This window comes from Hemitrygon akajei, chromosome 1, assembly GCF_048418815.1.
Source record: "Hemitrygon akajei chromosome 1, sHemAka1.3, whole genome shotgun sequence".
In the NCBI taxonomy this organism is placed as follows: Eukaryota; Metazoa; Chordata; class Chondrichthyes; order Myliobatiformes; family Dasyatidae; genus Hemitrygon; species Hemitrygon akajei.
This window is the reverse complement of record NC_133124.1, coordinates 154767470-154783579: the sequence shown is the minus strand read 5'-3', so window position 1 is coordinate 154783579 and position 16110 is coordinate 154767470. Positions and strand designations below refer to the sequence as shown.

Genomic DNA, 16110 nt, shown 5'->3' with positions numbered 1-16110 from the left:
ACTTGCTGAGAAAGAAATTGAATACATGTTAGAGAATGATATTATTAGACATTCTAACTCGAATTGGAGTTCGCCATGTGTTATGGTGCCAAAACCTGATGGTAGTATTAGGTTTTGTACGGACTATAGGAAGGTGAATGCTGTAACGAAAACAGATGCTTATCCAATTCCTAGAGTAGATGATTGTGTAGATAAAGTTGGGAAAGCAAAGTTCCTTACAAAGATTGATTTATTGAAAGGGTATTGGTGTGTTCCATTAACGGACAGAGGTAGAGAGATTTCTGCATTTGTAACTCCATCTGGGTTATATGAGTATAATGTTCTTCCATTTGGGATGAAGAATGCCCCAGGTACTTTCCAGAGGATGATTAATTCTGTGATTCAGGGATTGAAAGATACTGATGCTTATATTGATGATTTAGTGACAGGAAATGATACTTGGGAAGCACACATAATTGTGGTGGAGAAATTGTTTGAAAAGCTTTCAAAAGCTAACTTGACTATTAATTTAGCCAAGAGTGAATTTGGACATGCCACTGTGACTTACCTTGGTTATGTTGTAGGTCAAGGTAAGGTAGCTCCTGTTCAGGCAAAAGTTCAAGCAATTTTAGAGATTCCCACTCCAACGGAAAAAAAACTCTCAGAAGATTTTTGGGAATGGTAGGATATTATCGAAAATTTTGTAAGAATTTTGCTAATGTTGCCCTTCCATTAACTAATCTTCTGCAGAAGAATGTGAAGTTTGTGTGGACAGTGCCTTGTCAGGAAGCATTTGAAAAATTGAAAACAATGATATGTCAACAACCTGTGCTTAAGGCACCTGACTTTGAAAAACCCTTTTCATTAGCTGTAGATGCTAGTGATGAAGCTGCGGGAGCAGTATTGATGCAAAGGAATGAGGGTGATGAGGTTGATCATCCAGTAGCTTCCTTTTCTAAGAAATTTAATAAGCATCAAAGAAACTATTCAACAATAGAGAAAGAATTGTTCTCTCTTGTTTTAGCTTTGGAATATTTTGAGGTATATGTTGGTACAACTCAAAAACCACTTATTGTTTACACTGATCATAATCCGTTAGTTTTTCTGAGTAAGATGAAAAACAAAAACAGAAGATTGTTAAATTGGAGTTTGATGTTACAAGAGTACAATATTGTGATAACTCATGTTAAAGGTAAAGATAATGTAGTTGCTGATTGTCTATCTCGATGTTGAATGTACAATGTAATTTTTTTTGAGTGGTTTTTTTATTGTAACACTCCTACTGTATTGTATATTCTGTATGTTATATAATTTATACATTTGTTTTTCTTGTAAGTAATTGTTAAAATTTTTGTTCTTGTCAGACCAAAAATGTTTTTTTTTTGGAGGGAGGTGTTACGTACCCGTGACACGTGACAGTGGTACCCTTGTCACGTGACTGGGGTTGAAGTTATACTGGACATGAGGTAATGGTCTTGTGATTGTGGAGTGATGTCATTTTCCCGCCAGTAGAGGTCATGTGACAGTTTTTTTTTACAGGGTATAAAAGGAAGACCCACCCTGTCAGGTGGGGCAGTTCGTGGCGGGATTTGCCAAGATGACTTCATGTCCCTGCGTGATTTAATGTGATGACGCAGTTTAGTTGAAAAATGAAGTTTTATAAAATGCCTAAAGTTTAAAAGGTCATTGCCAGCGGTTTCTTTGCTGAGGGAGAGTGAAGATAAAAGTTTGGAAGATAAAACTCGAGGAGAATCGATTTTCGAAGGTGGAAAAGTTCGACCTTGTTTGATCCTCATTCGGAAGGATTTCGTTGACTATTCTCGCTGTTAATCCCTGGGATGACCAGAAAGGATTTGAGAATAGTGTGGAAGAAAGGTCAGTACCTTTAAGCCGTTATATTTTATAAAATTCTTCGTGGGAAAGTTCGACGCCGGGGAATCGAAGGACAACGACGTGGAAGAGAATTCAAATCGCCTTAAAAAGTCTCTCCTTTTAAAAGGACTGTGAGCTTTTGAACTTTCGGCTTACCGCTTTAAAGAACTGTTTACTTTCGGCATACCGCTTTAAAGAACTGTTTTTTTTTCAATACCGCTTTAAGAACTGTTTGAACATGCAACACTATTAAGAACTGTGAATGTGTCGCACAGCAGCTGAGTTCCGGTTACGTTTGGGTTTGTTTACTTTTGAGGGGGTTTGTTTCAGTGTTTAATAAACGTGTTATTTGTTATAAAAACCCTTGCCTAACTCATCTATATTTATTGTTGCCTGAATACGTAACAGATCAAAATATAATTTAACTGGGATTGTTGGTGTGGCTGTTTTTGTGCCGGAATTATAGGTAACGATAAAGAAACGACCTACCAGCCATTTATCAGGATATACAGCAGAATCGGTTGCCATCATTTTGGGCTTACAGTGGATTCCAGATTTGTCGGTGAATCGGGGGGTGCATGCGGCTTTGTGGATGTGTACAGATTTAGGGGTAGGCCAGCGAATCTGTGAGGGCACAGGGATTTTGGGGTGTCGGTTGCTTTGGGGATACACACTGATTTGAGGGTTGAATGCGGGTTTGCCGCTGAGCACAGATTTGCGGGTGCACACCGATTTGCAGATATGTGCTTAGTTGGGTGTGTTGGTGGATTCGGGGGGGAACATTGACTTGCGGGAACTGGTGGATTTGGAGGTGTTTCACATCTCAAGGTTTTTCCGTTTATACAGCCTTTAATAATAAATGCAATATTAACTTTGTTATCTGTTCTTTTTTCAAAAAAAGGAAACAGCTAGTTTGTGAACTGTTTGAAATGACTCATGCTCTGGAATAATCCAATGTGCACATGGGGGTGTGTACTGATTTGGAACTGTGATGACTCTCAAGGCAGATTTACAGTGGAAGCATATTCAATTGATCAGACACCTTTATTGGGACAAATTAACTCCCACAACTGATCTTAATTTAATCACAATCTGTCACCGTGGGGATTGTGCCTGTCAGACGTTATCAGCTGATCAGCGCGGTGAAATATCCGGTCACCTCGGTGCTTCAGTTCATTAATAAAGCCTCGTCCTGAGCACAAACCAGAGGCGGCCGCAGTATCTCCAGTCCGGGCTAAAGCTCCTCATATTCACCGCCTGATCTCCCAGGTATTTCTAAGGTAGGGACATGTTCGGCACAGCTTTGTGGGCTAAAACCATCGACCGGCAGCTCCAGGACGTTACGATAGTGTGTGTGTGGGAAGGGGCAAAGCACCGGCCTTGGAGACTCGGTAGATCATTGGACCCGTCAGATGTCAGTCAAAGAACTACCCCGGAATTCCGCCCGCACATTGGTCTGTGGATATGTCCATCTATTTCGAAATACAGTCAGTCCTGACGAAGGGTCCCGGCCCGAAACCTTGACTTCTCGTTTCCACGGATGCTGCCCGGCCTGCTGAGTTCCTCCAGTGTGTTGTACGTGTTGCTATGTCCATCTGTTTCCCTATCCCGCCCACCGAACTCACAGCCCGACTCTGCCACAAAGTGGCGGGGATCAAGTCGGATGCTGGTGGGGTAATCCAATGTCAATCAGACCAGTATCCGCCTCACCCTTGAATGATTTGCTAACGTGAAGAACGAGGGCGGGGTTTGGATAAACAGCGGTGAACACTCCAAATTGAAGCCGCATTCCGGCTTCTAACTGGACTGGAGTGTGGTGTAGGTAATTGGGAAATAAAGCCCTCAATGCTTTTTCAAGTGAAACATACATTACCCCCAAAAGTCCTATAAATTGTACTTAACAAAACACAATACAATGAATTGAAGTTACTGCAATTACTTAAAAAAAAGCTTTTATTTCTTTCTCAATCTGTTTTATTAAGTTTCGAATTGATAAACATAATAATGATAATGATACAAAGAGATCGGGATTACACTAATAACGGTTTACGTATAAGGACACAAATTCCCGAGTAACATATGTAATTTAAGCCTCCCAATCTCTTAATAACTGAACATGAAAAAGATTCAAATGAAACCTAAGTTACCCCCCCCCAAGTCCTATAGATTCTACGTAAAGAAACACAATACAGTGAATTAAATTAAAGTTACTGCAATAAATTAAGAAAACTTTTAAATGAAAACTACATGACCCAGAATGATGTTTCCCAGCACAACGAAGTCATAGTGCCAAATTCTAAGTCGTGTCAATGTAATTCCTTACATTCTTGTTTTACCCCCTTCCCCCATAAACCTAACAGTTATATATTCTGTAAATGTGTCTCCTTTGAGGCCCATTATCCCAACATAATTGCTATAATTCTTAACCCACCAACCCCTTAGATTCTGATTAGCTAAGTGGAAGATGTTTATCCACAGCTGAGATTTTAACAGCTTTTGTAACTGAACCTCTACGTGCAGGGACCCATATCAATAGACAATAGGTGCAGAAGTAGACCATTCGGCCCCTCGAGCCTGCACCGCCATTTTGAGATCATAGCTGATCAATTACCATCAATACCCGGTTCCTGCCTTGTCCCCATATCCCTTGATTCCCCTATCCATAAGATACCTATCTAGCTCCTTCTTGAAAGCATCCAGAGAATTGGCCTCCACTACCTTCCGAGGCAGTGCATTCCAGACCCCCACAACTCTCTGGGAGAAGAAGTTTTTCCTTAACTCTGTCCTAAATGACCTACTGTAGCGGTGTGCTACACGCAGCGCTAAAATAACGACACGGAGTCGATAAGCTGCAGTCAAAGAATAAGTTTATTTCAAATTCACAGTCTTGCTTTAAAGCCTGTCTCCCCCACCCGATACCTCGAGAGGCATGTACTGAAACCCCCTCAGGCTTTCTTCCTTTGTGCCTGCACGTTGGCTAATTGTCAGCCGGTTCGAGTGTGCTAGTAATTGGGTCGCCACACTACCCCTTATTCTCAAACCATGCTCTCTGGTACTGGACTCTCCCAGCATCTGGAACATATTTCCTGCCTCTATCTTGTCCAATCCCTTAATAATCTTATATATTTCAATCAGATCCCCTCTCAATCTCCTTAATTCCAGCGTGTACAAGCCCAGTGTCTCTAACCTCTCTACATAAGACAGTCCAGACATCCCAGGAATTAACCTCGTGAATCTACGCTGCACTTCCTCTACAGCCAGGATGTCCTTCCTTAACCCTGGAGACCAAAACTGTACACAATACTCCAGGTGTGGTCTCACCAGGGCTCTGTACAAATGCAAGAGGATTTCCTTGCTCTTGTACTCAATTCCCTTTGTAATAAAGGCCAACATTCCATTAGCCTTCTTCACTGCCTGCTGCACTTGCTCATTCACCTTCAGTGACTGATGAACAAGGCCTCGAGATCTCTTTGTATTTCTCCCTTACCCAACCCTACACCGTTCAGATAATAATCTGCCTTCCTGTTCTTACTCCCAAAGTGGATAACCTCACATTCACATTAAACATCATCTGCCAAGTATCTGCCCACTCACCCAGCCTATCCAAGTCACCCTGAATTCTCCTAACATCCTCATCACATGTCACACTGCCACCCAGCTTAGTATCATCAGCAAATTTGCTGATGTTATTTTCTATGCCTTCATCCAAATCGTTAACGTAAATGGTAAACAGCTGTGGTCCCAATACCAAGCCCTGTGGCACCCCACTAGTCACCACCTGCCATTCCGAGAAACACCCATTCACCGCTACCCTTTGCTTTCTATCTGCCAACCAGTTTTCTATCCATGTCAATGCCTTCCCCCCGATGCCCTGAGCTTTGATTTTACCCACCAATCTTCTATGTGGGACCTTATCAAATGCCTTCTTAAAATCGAGGTACACTACATCCACGGGATCTCCCCCGTCTAACTTCCTGGTTACATCCTCGAAAAACTCCAACAGATTAGTCAAGCAGGATTTACCGTTGGTAAATCCATGCTGGCTTGGCCCAATCCTATCACTGCTATCTAGATATGCCACTATTTCATCCTTAATAATGGACTCTAGCATTTTTCCCACCACCGATGTCAGGCTGACAGGTCGATAGTTCTCTGTTTTCTCCCTCCCTCCTTTCTTAAAAAGTGGGATAACATTAGCCAATCTCCAATCCTCAGAAACTGATCCTGAATTTAAGGAACATTGGAAAATGATTACCAATGCATCCGCAATTTCCAGGGCCACCTCATTTAGTACCCTAGGGTGCAGACCATCTGGACCTGGGGATTTGTCAGCCTTCAGTCCCATCAGTCTTCTCATCACCGTTTCCTTCCGAATGTCAATCTGTTTCATTTCCTCTGTTACCCGATGTCCTTGGCCCATCCAGACATCTGGGAGATTGCTTGTGTCATATGAAGTGGACATATAAAACAATACTTTGTGTAGGAAATAATCTTTGGTGAGTTTTCAACAGTAAATCTATCCTACTGTGAGAATTACCTGTTTTAAGACTCTTCAAAACGGAAAAGGCTTCTGAACAAATGACAAATTTACACAAACAAATTTCCACCACCCACTGTAAGCCGATAATTCTACTGTATGTACTGATAAATAGTTTGTAAGTTGTTTCTTTATTGTTACCTATAGTCCATGCACAAAAAACAGCCACATTAACATCCCAGTTAAGTTATCTTGGGATCTTCTGCAGCAATGTTTAACATATCATAATAATTTTCCTCAAATCAAAGGATTCTCAGGCATAACAGAATCCTTAGACTGGATTAAATCATGTATCTAAAATCAACTAAAGGCATTGAAAAAAGCAATGTAGGGTTACCCAGAAGGTGACAGTGGGAAATGTTGCAAATCCAAAGAACCCATATTCCCAGCGTGTAAGAACCCAGGCAACCAAAACTAAAAACAGTCTTCTTGGAAAGTTCGCAACAGTCCTCCAGCGCACCTTTGTCAGCTTTGTCCACAAGCCTGGAAATCTTACCACTGACACGTCTGCAAGAGTTTGATCATATGATTTCAAAGCAAGTGCAGGTCTCTTAATCCTGTTTATCAAAGACATGACTTGTGATTTTTTGCCACTGAAAGCTTAAATTTGCTGACTGTTCGACCTTATTAATTGCTAATTGCATCCAACATTGAAATTTCTACCTCTAATCCATAAACTGTCATCTACATCTAGTAATTTATACACCCCAGAACCTATCTCAGAAAAAACATTATTAATCATAATATGAAATAATAAATACTATCCTGGGGGTCACAATCTCTATCTTATAGAAACCCAAATATAACCTGCCCACCCGTACCTTCACAGGATGTCCTAATAAAAAAAACTCAAAAAATTATTCAATGGCCCCCGCAAACACATTTCCAAAATTTAATCAAAAGTCCGTCCTTCCATAAATATCATCTGCCTTTTCAATATCAAAATATTTTACTATTACAATATCTATATTTAACTCTGCATTCCTAATATGATCTTCCAAACATAAAACTGAATCCAATGTCATTCTACTCTTCTGATATCCACTCTGATAAAATGCAAAATCACCTCACTTTCCCAAAATATAGCTCAAATGTTCGATTACCATAAATTCCATCAGTTTACATGAATGATCCATTAACGATAGTGGCTTATAACCAGAAGGATCAGACGGGGATCTCCCAGGTTTTAGAATGGGCACTACTACAACCATTTTCCATGAGAAAGATGGTCAAACCTCCAAATACAATTCAGAAATTTTAATATCACAAGAGAATTGTCAGTCATATGTCTGATCATAAAATAACATATCATCCTTTCCTGGAGACATCTGAACTGCCAATCCCTTCCAATATTATCACAATATGACCTCCAGAAAATCTTTTTCACAATCTTCACCACTTTCTTCACCATGGCCTGTGCCCTTTTGTGCTTAATAAGGTCACTCGAAGACTGATACTTCTCAACTCTCTTAAACGCCTTGTTTCTCTCCCTAGTTCCCTCCACACACTCCCCCAGTCCACCATGGTACAGCCTTTCTCCTATCAATTCCATTTGTGAAGGGAATCACTTCCAACGTATTTCGCTGAATAACATGACATAACCTTTCATTGTAAAAATACGCATCTTCCTCAGTATTCTGCAGCAGTTCCAGAACTACTATGAATATTAGATCTCGTACCCTTTCAGACACACAAGGTGAAAAACTCTTCTTCAATTAAACCATTACCTTTATACTGCAAACAACCCCAGAGTGAACTATGTGCATTTAAATACCCAGAAAATACAGCCCTTCGCGAGCAAGAATTACATATACTTTCCAACCAATCAATAGAAAGTTGTCAACAAGTGTTGTAAAAATGAACCACTTTTATACACCTACCTGTTGAATCAATGTTTCTACAACAGATCTCACATCCATTTCATTGACATCCACAACTCTACACCCTGCTACTTGCCTTATAAAACTGGCAACACCACCCCTCTACCAACTAACACATCATGCCGAATGACAATATAATAGTGCACAAAAAACTTAATATGTGCAAATAACCAGGTTCCTGAATATATATAACATCGGCAGCATCTGCCAAATCAGAAATAAATTTCTTAAATTCTTGAACATTATAAATCTGGCTTCTTGCATCCCACTGCAATATTTTAATCCCATTATGTACCTTCACAAGTAGACTGGGATACAGATACCCCACCCATCAGAGCTTCAATTACAGCTTCCCACATAAAACCAGTTACACCAAGATACCTTTCTGCAGCTTTCACAATAATTTTAGTTGGCTCATTAGGCTGAGATGTCTGATCAGTACAATTCACCACATCCATTATAAACATCAGAAACCTCATGTTATTCAGCAATGAAGTATATTTAATGAGAGAACTGTGATGACAAAATATATCCACTGACGTCACAATCTGTTCTCTAACTGGGATCACTTTATGCAGTTTACCTGCTCTGCTTCCTGTACTTGTCCTTGAACAGGCCCCTCTGCTCAATATGTTGTTCTGAACAAATTGACCTGGTCATTTCATGCCTTACTACATCAATCCCTCTGCCTACACAACATCCACATCCCTCCATTCTCCTCACATTCACGTGGTATCTAATAGCCTCTATTGCATCTGCCTCCACCACCACCGCCCCAGCATTCAGTCCAGACACCCACCACGAAGGGTATGAAAAACAAAACTGGCAATGCTCATCTCCTTTAAACATTCTGAGTCAGGTTTTTAATGTTATTGTCTTTCCTAAATGTTTTAACAGCAGCTGTGCAGAGACAAGATGCAAAATTACACTAAATTACAAAATACATAAATAGTGCAAGAATTACCAATGAGGTGGTGTTCCCCCTTTCTCCTGAAGTCCATGCCCTCTGCTGTTAGAAATTTCCTCCTTAGAGAAAAAATTACCAGCTCTCCATTCTGTCTATGTCTCTCTTGTTCCTGTAAACGTCTGTCAGACCTCCCTCAGCCTCAGCTGCTCCAGAGAAACTAGATCCAGTCTGTTTATCCGAGCAGCATCCTGTTAAGCTTTGTCTACTCACCTCTCATCCTCCATCGCTCCAAGGGGAAAAGGCTAAGTTCACTCAATCGATTCTCATAAGGCATACTCTCCAATCCAGGAGCAACATCCTTGTAAATCTTGTCTGCACTCTCTCTATAGTATCCACATCCTTCCTGTAGTAAAGTGACCAGAACTGAACACAGTACTCCAAGTGAGGTCTAACTAAGGCCTTCAATATTACCTCACAGCTCTTGAACTCAACCCCACAGTTGATGAATGCCATCAGACCAGACGCCTTCTTAACAACACTGACAACCTGCACAGCAGCTTTGAGTGTCGTATGGACACAGATCCCAAGATCTCTCTGATCCTCCACACTGCCCAAGAGTCTCACCATTAATATTATATTCTGTGTTCAGAATTGACCTGTCGAAATGAACCACTTCACACATATTTGGGTTAAACTCCCTCTGCCACTTCACAGCCCAGTTCTGCATCCAATCTATATCCCGCTGTAATCTCTGACAATCCTCCAGACTCTCCACAACACACCCCACTTTCCTGCCACTTCTCAACCCAGTTCTGCATCCTATCTATTTCCCGCTGTAATCTCTGACAACCCTCCAGACTCTCCACAACACCCCCAATTTTTGTGTCATCAGCAAGTCCTTCTGGGAGTTGTAGTCATGTGGCCTCCCTCCCCGCTCGCTCCCTGCAAATACATTTGTCCTCAGCCATCACAGACATTGCTGGAACGGACTCACCGATGTATCGAAGGGGAACCACGCCTGTCTTTGTGGGCGCCGAGGTCGGCGATCACCAACAGCACCAACTCGCTGAACTCTGCCATAGTGATGGAGTGGAAGAGGAGGGACAGATTTCCATCAGCCTTTCGTAACTCAGACCCAACACTGACCGCTGCTGTTATTGGCTGATGTGCCTGTTGGTCAAATGAGAAATCATACATTGATTTGTTAATGTGAACGTCAGTCAGCCTTCCGATTTTTCTGAGCTTGAGCAAACACGAGGAAATCTGCAGATGCTGGAAATTCAAGCAACACGCATAAAATGCTGGTGGAACACAGAAGGCCAGGCAGCATCTATAAGGAGAAGAAGCACTGTCGACGTTTCCATGACAAAGGGTCTCAGCCCGAAAGGTCGACAGTGCTTCTCCTTATAGATGCTACCTGGCCTGCTGTGTTCCACCAGCATTTTGTTTATGTGCTTGAGTTTGGTAGGAAGTTAAAAAGCAGGACCTGGAGGGTGGTAATCTCAGGATTGCTACCTGTGCCATGTGCCAGTGAGGGTAAGAATAGGATGCTCTGGACGATGAACACGTGGCTGAGGAACTGGTGTAGGGGGCAGGGTTTCAGATTTCAGGATCATTGGGACCTCTTCTGGGGCAGGTGGGACCTGTACAAGAGGGACGGGTTACACCTGAACTACAGGGGGACCAATATCCTTGCAGGGAGGTTTTCAGTGCTATTGGGAATGGTTTAAACTGCAAACCCCATTTCCAGAAAAGTTGGGATATTTTCCAAAATGCAATAAAAACAAAAATCTGTGATATGTTAATTCACGTGAACCCTTATTTAACTGACAAAAGTACAAAGAAAAGATTTTCAATAGATTTACTGACCAACTTAATTGTATTTTGTAAATATACACAAATTTAGAATTTGATGGCTGCAACACGCTCAACAAAAGTTGGGACAGAGTTAAAACAAGATTGAAAAATGCACAGAATATTCAAGTAACACCAGTTTGGAAGACTCCACATTAAGCAGGCTAATTGGTAGCAGGTGAGGTATCATGACTGGGTATAAAAGTAGCGTCCATCAAAGGCTCAGTCTTTGCAGCAAGGATAGGTCATCTCCTTTGTGCCAAAATTTGTGAGAGAATTGTTAGTCAGTTCAAAAGGAACATTTCCCAACGCAAGATTGCAGAGAATTTAGGTCTTTCAACATCTACAGTACATAATATTGTGAAAAGATTCAGAGAATTCAGAGACATCTCAGTGCATAAAGGGCAAGGTCGGAAACCATTGTTGAATGTGCGTGATCTTCGAGCCCTCAGGCGGCACTGCTTAAGAAACCGTCATGCTACTGTGACAATTATAGCCACCTGGGCTCAGGAGTACTTCGGAAAACCATTGTCACTTAACACAGTCTATCACTGCATCCAGAAATGCAACTTGTAACTGTATTACGCAAGGAGGAAGCCATACATCAACTCTATGCAGAAACGTCGGCGAGTTCTCTGGGGCCGAGCTCATCTCAGTTGGACCAAAAGACTTTGGAACCGTGTGCTGTGGTCAGATGAGTCCACGTTTCAGCTAGTTTTCGGAAAAAACGGGCATCGAGTTCTCCGTGCCAAAGATGAAAACTACCATCCTGATTGTTATCAGCGAAAGGTGCAAAAGCCAGCATCTGTGATGGTATGGGGGTGCATCAGTGCCCACGGCATGGGTGAGTTGCATATATGTGAAGGTACCGTTGACTCTGAGGCATATATTAGGATTTTACAGAGACATATGTTGCCATCAAGGCGACATCTCTTCCCGGGACGTCCATGCTTATTTCAGCAGGACAATACCGACCACATTCTGCACGGGTTACAACAGCGTGGCTTTGTAGGCACAGAATGTGTGTGCTTGACTGGCCTGCTGCCAGTCCAGATCTATCTCCTATTGAAAATGTATGGCGCATCATGAAGAGAAGAATCAGACAAGAATCAGTCTCCGGACCACGGACTGTTGAGCAGCTGAAGTCTTATATCAAGCAAGAGTGGACAAAATTTCCAATTGCAAATCTACTACAATTAGTATCCTCAGTTCCAAAATGATTAAAAAGTGTTATTAAAAGGAAAGGTGATGTAACACAATGGTAAACATGCCTCTATCACAACTTTTGTTGAGTGTGTTGCAGCCATCAAAATCTAAATTTGTGTATATTTACAAAATACAATTAAGTTGGTCAGTAAAACTATTGAAAATCGTTTCTTTCAACTTTTCAGTTAAATAAAGGTTCACGTGAATTAACATATCACAGATTTTTGTTTTTATTGCATTTTGGAAAATATCCCAACTTTTCTGGAAATGGGGTTTGTAGATTTGCAGGGGAATGGGAACCAGAGTGCCAGAGCAGATAGTGGAGCGGAGGTGAAAATAAGCGATGTTAAAGTTTCATGCAAACTCTCAAATAGATGGGTTGTGTGTGGTGGTAATAATCTTCTGAGGTGTGTCTATTTCAATGCGAGGAGTATTGTGGGGAAGGCTGACGAGCTGAGGGCGTGGATTGACATGTGGAATTATGACATTGTAGCCATTAGTGAAACTTAGCTACAGGAGGGGCAGGACTGGCAGCTCAATGCTCCAGGGTTCCGATGTTTCAGATGTGATAGAGGCAGAGGGATGAAGGGTGGGAGAGGGGGTGGCATTGCTATTCAGGGAAAATATTACAGCAGTGCTCAGGCAGGACAGATTAGAGGGCCTTCCCAATTCCTGTCCGGGTTCCTGATGGAGATTTTGGAGAGGGGATTCTGCCCGGTGTGTGGTGTACACATTCCCACACCTCACCATCCAACAGTTTGTAGTGGCACTCGCAGGATTCCTGATTTCACATACCAGTGATAAACTGAAATTCCCCACTAAAGCTCAGAACACAACAGATGGGCAATTTGAGGTATATCTCCGTTTTGTTGCTGGTCTCTCCTCCCCAGTGACAGCTCGGGGCCTGAATGAGTTTCTGGGTCCATTTCCTCATCAAACAACCTGCCAGGTGATTGATTGGGTGAAGGAGGAGATTAAACACCAGAGTGGAAACACAGGGAGTGGAAATGATACAAGGAGCCTCCTGAACACATTGCACTACGTGTTTGAGTCTCAGAATCGCGGACTGGCCAAGGCCACACTGGGATCTGTGGAAACACTTTCATTCCGTGGATTGACACTGACCCCGATTGACTGTGCAGTCCTGTCTCATGTCATTGGCCTCTGTGATACAATAAAACAGCTTGACCTGTGGAACTGCCGTATTCAGTATGAAGGAATCCAGCGGTTGGGACCCGGGCTGCACAAGTGCCAGGAGTTGGGGTAACGTGATTTATCTCACAGTCTGAACAGTGAAACTGTTCCATTGTGTTGTTTCAATGTGAAGGGATTTGGGTAAAACTGTAGTAAATCAGATAGTGAAGAATTATGACAAATGACCGGGGTTAGGTCAGTAATTCCCCAGGGATGGAAGGGTTCTCTGTGAAGGGATTTTGGACTCTTCATCAGATCAGTGAACAGCAGCCATTGGTTTAATGGGGGCAAATCAGAGGAGCGGACTTTTCTCACTACCTGTGACAACAGACTTCTCAATGTTACTGACACCCAGAAGGACACTGACTGCAGCAGATGTGTCAGAGCGTCACAGCCACTTCCCGACCAGGGACAGGAGAGGGTCAGAGGACTGTCTCAGTGAGAGGGAGAGAAATACCTCAGTGAGATTGTCCTCCCCCTGCCTTTCCCGGGTGTGACTATTGCCTGCACTCCACCGAAGTGAGTCTGCTTTCCCAGCCGCCATTTGGGCTTCCCCTTCTCCCATTGTGGGCCTCAGCTCAGGCCAGCTGAGATCAACTTCAGTATTTCCTCCTCTTTTGGGATCTACTGTCTCATTGCTATCCTCCTGTGGGATGTCTTCTTCACATCCCCCTTCCTACTGTTGGATCTCCCTTCTCCATCCCCCTTCCTCCTGTGGGATCTCTTGTTCACAACCCCCTCTGTCCTTTTGGATCTCCCTTTCCATCCCCCTTTCCTCTGGGATCTATTATTTCCATCCCCCTTCCTCCTGCAAGGATCTCTCTTCCCCATTCCCCCTTTCCCCTGTCAGGATCTCTCTTCCCCGTTCCCCATTTCCCCCTGTCAGGATCACTCTTCCCCATTCCCCCTTTCTTCCTGAAAGGATCTCGCTTCCCCATTCCCCCTTTCTTCCTGAAAGGATCTCTCTTCCCCAACCTTTCTGCCTGTCGGATCTTTATTGTTCATCACCCTTCCTGCTGTAGGATCTCTCTACCCCATCCCCTTCCTCCTGTCGGATTGATCATCCTATTGATGTTTACAGGGTCACACTGAGAGATTAAATTACTGACATTCCTGAAGATGGGCAGAGAGGGACTTTGACAGTGATGGAAATCCAATTATTTATTTACTGAAGGGTTTAATGTTTCCAAAAATATCTGAGTGAGAGAAACTCGGTCAGACCCACTGTTTGAATCACTTTGTTCATCAGTTTGTCTATTTGTACTTAGACACGGGACGAATAACCTGGGAGATTTAGGTGTGAAACTGGCGTCTGCGGCTCTGAGGAACCCAGAGTGTAAAATACAAACTCTGTGGTAAGTATTATGCTTAGAGTCACTGGGTGTCTGACACTGAACATTTATGTGATCAGTAATTGTGTTACTGATAAACACGGGATTTGCACCATCTCCTGTCTCTCTGTGTCCTTCACCCTCACTCTCTCTCACCTCCAGGCTGAACGATGTCGGTCTCACAGATTCTGGTGTTGAGGATCTTGTCCCCGCTCTCAGTATACTGACGGAGCTAGACGTGACAGTAAACTTGCTCACAAACAGATCTGTCCCCGCTCTCCAGTACCTCATTCTGTTCCTCCCAAGTCTGCAGCGGATCCGGTGAGGGTTTGTGTTGATGTTCAATGTGATAAAATATCAGCGAATCGACGGGTTTTCTGGTGATATTTGTCTGTGAATGTTGAAATGTTAACCCCAGTCCCCTGTTGCTGGCACTGTTGTGTAATCTGCCTCTTCCCTCTTTATTCTTCCATGTGTTTCAGGCTGAGGGACAATGAATTCTTTTGGACCGGTGAGAAGGAACTTAGGTCTCTGCAGGAACCCAGACCCGGACTGACAGTATTCCTGTGAACATCTGAATGTGTGAATATCCCCACTCACAGGATGGGTCGTTTTAACGATTTTCCGCCCTTCCATTCAACGGCCGCGCTCCAGGTTTAATTCTGAACAGTTTTCATGGGACACCGGCTGCAGCTGAGCACCCTCTGACGCCAGTTATGGTTCGGCAGATACGTAATTCCACCACGTAATCACACAGACAGGAAGAGTCCGTGGTCTGGCTCAGTCTGGGACACCGGTGTCCTGAGGCGAGACTATTCCGACAGAGAATCTTCTGGCTCACTTTGCTGAGGACGGTGCGTTCTGCAGTCTGATCGATATAATGGTGTAAAATTGCCAAATTCCTTGGTAGTGACCCTGGATCTGCTGCGATATTGGACACGGCCCTGAAGTGTGATTTTATAATCATTGGTTTCCCTGATGCAGAGTGAAGGTGAGAAACGGGACATTATTCAAACTGTCTCTTGTTGTCAACGGTCAGTTAATTGTGTGTGACTGTGAGTGAATCGGAAATCGGAAGTTACCATTATTTAATTTACAGTTGTCAAGATGAAATAAATAAAACTCTGTGAATTGCTATCTTGGTGTCAGGCATGACTCTTTGAGGGGAAACAGTGACCTGAGGTTACTGCTGTCCCCACCACCCAGTGCACTGTAACATTGACCCAGAGCTCCTCACACGGGCATAACAGCGTCTCACCTCCAGGCTGGGGGAGGTGGGTTTCACAGAACTCTAGTTACATGCATGTCATACCCCACGTCCACGCCCACCCAGTGCACTTCTTGCTCCTC

The 16110-nt window shown here is 43.1% G+C and overlaps 1 long non-coding RNA gene across 1 annotated transcript; it reads left to right on the top strand.

Annotated features, from left to right (window-relative positions):
• Window positions 1-14705: 14705 nt before the first annotated feature.
• On the top strand, window positions 14706-15822 carry LOC140733749 (uncharacterized). Its single transcript, XR_012100347.1, has 3 exons — window positions 14706-14784; window positions 14923-15081; window positions 15243-15822. It is a non-coding gene; the product is annotated as an uncharacterized lncRNA (long non-coding RNA).
• Window positions 15823-16110: the final 288 nt, after the last annotated feature.